At 59.0% G+C, this 4459-nt stretch overlaps 1 long non-coding RNA gene across 1 annotated transcript; it reads left to right on the plus strand.

The window, feature by feature from the left end:
• Positions 296-3541, plus strand: LOC100516105. Its single transcript, XR_297633.3, has 2 exons — positions 296-828; positions 3320-3541. It is a non-coding gene; the product is annotated as an uncharacterized LOC100516105 (long non-coding RNA).

Here is a 4459-nt window from a genome sequence, read left to right on the forward strand (position 1 = left end):
CAAGCTTGGGAAAGTAACGCATCTTCGCTGGAGCTCCTAGAAAACAGGAGGGATCACTGAACCTACACCCTGCCTAGGGTTGCATTAGGAGCAAACGGATAACCCAGGCTGGGCTCCGGGCACCTAGCGGGCCTTCCGCTTCCCTGGCTCTAGAACCCAGCCCCGCCTCCGCGGCGCTCGCGCCCATTGATCAACGCCTCGCGGCTGCGGCCCCTTTAAGGCGGCCATGGAGGACCCAGTCGCAAAGCGGAGGGCGACCTTCTAGCGGCCGCCTCTATGGTAAGCGCTCCCTTCCGGCCGGAAGTGCGTGTGCCGAGCGCCTTAGGCTCGGGATTGGGAAGGCGGCAGGAGCCACGTGCTCCATCAGGTCGGAGGGGATGGGCACCTTCGCCCCAAACGCGTGACCGGTCCCAGGCCCCCCCGACCCCCAGGGGGACGTTGGCTCGCGGCGTCCGGCCCCGCCCTGGGGTGGTAACGAAGCCGCGGGAGCCGAGACTTCGGGGACCGCTCCCCTCCTTGCAGCCGGAGCTGGGACGGAGGAGGCCGAACGCAGGCATCGGGATGAGGGGCAGTAGGAGGCGCTGCCCCCCCACGGCAAGGCCTGGGCTTTGCCAGCTGGGGCCCAGGGAGGGTTTCTGGGGCCGTGTGAACATCCAGTGAGACTCGTCCTCCTAGAGCAAGTGGTGTCCCTCTCTTTCCCCAGGGTTTTCTCAGAAAGTGAGAGCTCTCCAGGCGCTGGCGTTTGGATGAAGGCGAGCTACCTACCTTTGGCACCTCTTCGCCGACGGTGAGAGTTTTCGGAGCGACCTCAGTCTGGGGGGCCGAGAGGTATGTCAAGCGTGGAGACGCAGTGTCCTGAGGCCGATGGTCTTGGGGAGAGGCTCCTGTGTTGTTGAGCCTGCCCCGTTGTGGGTGCAACCTTGTACCAGGTAGCCCGACCCTGACCTAAAGTAAATTCCCAGGAGAGTTGATTCCTGGGTTTTGAATTTGCAGTAACAGGTGTGAACATTCTAGCAGCAGTTTGATGATCATGTATGATACTGCAAACAAAACATTCGCTGAAAGAAGAAAAGTACGGTAGTCAAATCGGGTAGTTCCCCAAAACCTATAAACAGTGGTGATGTAATTTGTTTTATTCAATAATTGTTTTTTGATACTTTGGCTAGGTAGGCACCACGCTAAAGGTTCGGGATGCAGAGAGGAACAGAACACTCATGGCCCTTGTTCTTAGGAAGTTACAGCCCAGTTGGGGACACAAAATAAAGTGATTCCCTTAAAGAGAGTATAAATTAAAACTGAGGGGAGTGGCCTGGAGGAAAACACAGTGGAAGAATACATATCTCAGGAGTTCTTGCTGCGGCTCAGCAGGTTGAGGAGCTGACATTGTCGATTCCTGGCCTCCATTAACGGTTTAAAGATCTGGTGTTCCCCTAAGCTGTGGCTTAGGTCACAGATGGGGCCTGGATCTGGCATGGGCCCCAGCTGCAGGTCTGATTCAACCCCTAGCCTGGGAACGTCCATATCCCACAGGCGTAGCTGTAAAAAGGGGGGGGAAATAAAAGGATACGTATTGCAGAGAATCTGATGGAGACTGGAAGGCTTTCCTGAGTTTGGGACCTTTGAGCTGGGCTCTGAAGGATGAGTAGGAGTTTGGTGGGATGGCCGCGGACAGCATGTATACAGGTCCTACGGTAGCCTAGCCTGGCCAGTGGGGCTGGCGGAGGAACTGGAAGAAGGTTGTGTAGCCCAGAAAGCAAAGTGGAAAATGGTGTGAAACAAAGCTGAGAAGGTGGGGAAGGGCCGGTCTACAGTCCATCTGTGCGGTCCGGTGGAACAGCCACAATCCTCTGGCAGCTGTTGAGCACCTACAGTGTGGCTGGTGGGACTGAGGAACTGGTTTTTTTTTTTTTTTTTTTTTTTTTTGGTCTTTTTGCCTTTTCTTGAGCCGCTCCCGCGGCATACGGAGGTTCCCAGGCTAGGGGTCTAATCGGAGATGTAGCCGCTGGCCTACACCACAGCCACAGCAATGTGCAATCCGAGCCACGTCTGCAACCTACACCACAGCTCATGGCAACACTGGATCCTTAACCCACTGAGCAAGGGCAGGGATCGAACCCGCAACCTCATGGTTCATAGTCGGATTCGTTAACCACTGCACCACGACGGGAACTCCAGGAACTGGGTTTTCAATGTTAACTTAAGTGTAAATGGCTGCATGTGTCTAGTGGCCGCCAGATGGGATGGCGCAGGTCCAGAACTTACCCGAGGGGGCAGTGATACCCTTCCTGGAACCGTGGCGCGCAGCTGCTGAGACGGGTTCTGCTTTGGGGAGAGTCTCTTTTTTTCCTTTTGATTTTTCAGGGCCGTACCCACAGCATATGGAGGTTCTTAGGAGTCGAATCGGAGCTGTAACTGCCCGTCTACACCACAGCCACAGCCACATGGGATTTGAGCCGCATCTGCAACCTACACCACAGCTCATGGCAACGCCAGATCCTTAGCCCACTGAGCGAAGCCAGAGATCGATCCCACGTCCTCATGGATACTGGTCGGGTTTGTTGACCACTTGAGTCACAGTGGGAATTCTGGGGACCCTTCCTGGGAGCTAACCCGCGACCGCTCACCGAGCTCCTTACTCTCGGTGTGTTCAGCCTGTTCCTGGGCGAGGCAGCTCCCCCTCCCGTCCTTGCCTGGTGTCAGCACGCGGTGGTGAAGCCATTCTTGACGTACGACAGTGGGCAGAGCGTTATGTCTGTGCTTTGCGGGGGTGTCAAGCCAAGGGTGGTCCCTGGTGGTCGGGATGGGAACGCAGGGGGCGGACGTCAGTAGGTGACCAGGACAACAGGAGGGAGCATTCCCGGGGGACCCAGCAGGATGCGGCCCCGTGACAACGTAAAGGCCTTTGCAGCCAAGGCAAGAAGCAAGCAAAGGGCTTGAGAGGCTTCAGGGAGCCCAAGAGCTGGGGGCAGACGGGACGACACAGCAGAGAGAGGGGGAGGTGTCGCGATAGATGGGCCGGCGTTGAGTTCGGAGGCTTTGTCCCACCTGCCGAGGGCAGGTTTCTCAGGAAGGCCCTGTGCAGGTGTGCAGGGCTCCGGGGGTCTGGGTGCCTGGGGCACTGGCGAGGGAGACCCTGGGTATGTCCTGGAGACTTGGAAAGACGGGGCTGGTGGGTCACCGCAGGGCGCCGTCCACCTCACGTTCTGCGTGAAGACTTTAGACTGGGGGGGGTGTTTTCTTGTGCTAACAGATTTAAATCCCCTGAATGTTCAGACTCTGGAAGTAGAGTAAAAACTGATCACGTGTCCTTTCTTTGCAGGTGAGTTTCTCGGAAGCGGTGTGCTCGCACGGGGGGCGGAGTCGCCGGTCTCCTTTCTGTCCGTTTGTCTGCGCGGAAGCGTGGTGTTTTGTTGCGGGACCTCCCTGGTCGGTTCGGTGTATTTCTTACTGACTTAATTGTTAAATGCGGACCTGCCTAGGACCCTGCTTTGTATGAGTGTGAATAAAAGGACTCAGACCCCAGGAGAGTTTGTAGACCTTACGGGTTCCACACCAGTGACCACGTTGCCTCTGTCCCCGAGGTGCAGACTCGACCAGAGAGCGACTTCCAGAGCCCCTCGTGCTCCTCTGTGCGAGGGTGAGCCCTGGGGCCTGGAGGGGCGTCAACGGTCAAGAAATGGTGGCGGGTGGGAGGAGGTGACTGTCGCCTCTGTCGTGACGGCGGGAGGTGCTCTAGGAAGGAGGGTGCAGCTTGGTCAGGGGAGGGGGTGCCTCACTCGGTGGAATTTCCCAGGTGTGACCACTGCATCGCAGCGGGTCCCCCCCCGGGGGGGGGGGCAGCACCGCAGTCCCTGGGTCCTCAGGTGCGCCGCTCACCCCTTGCTGACCTCCCTCCGGCCTGCAGGCCTGGTCCCCGCTTCACCGGGCACTGCCAGCCACCTGCTGGGCTGAGCAGCTTTTGGCCTCGGGGCTCGGTGCTGGGGCTGCCCCAGGCCACCCCCTCCGGGCTGCCAGTGCCCTGCCGATCACGTAGTCCCTCGGCTCCCGCCCCCCAGCTCCTGGGTGCTCGTGAAACCACCCCCGCCCAGTGTGCACACACACTGACGGCCAGGGGCCGTCGTCACAGAGGCTGGGGGCTCTGCCGGCACCGATGGGGCCATGCTTCCAGCCGAGAGGTCTCCGAGCCCCGTGTCTGCGAGTGTTTCTTGTCTGTTGGTAAAGGGGGAAAGGAAGTCCAGCCCGTGCTGTGGGCTGTGACGGTGTCGGTTGTGCACGCAGTGCTGTCCTCAGGCGTCTCTTGCCGTCGCTGCGCTGTGGTCAGGGTGTCTCGGGGCCGTGTCTTCTCTGCGGAACTGAGAGCTCCTCTTGGGTTTGGACCAGCTTGCTCCAGACCCAGGTACCTGCCCCATGTACCTGGCGACCCTCGACCTCACGGCCTGTTGCTCCGCCCTGTCCGTGC

This window comes from Sus scrofa, chromosome 12 (assembly GCF_000003025.6).
Source record: "Sus scrofa isolate TJ Tabasco breed Duroc chromosome 12, Sscrofa11.1, whole genome shotgun sequence".
Classification (NCBI taxonomy): Eukaryota; Metazoa; Chordata; class Mammalia; order Artiodactyla; family Suidae; genus Sus; species Sus scrofa.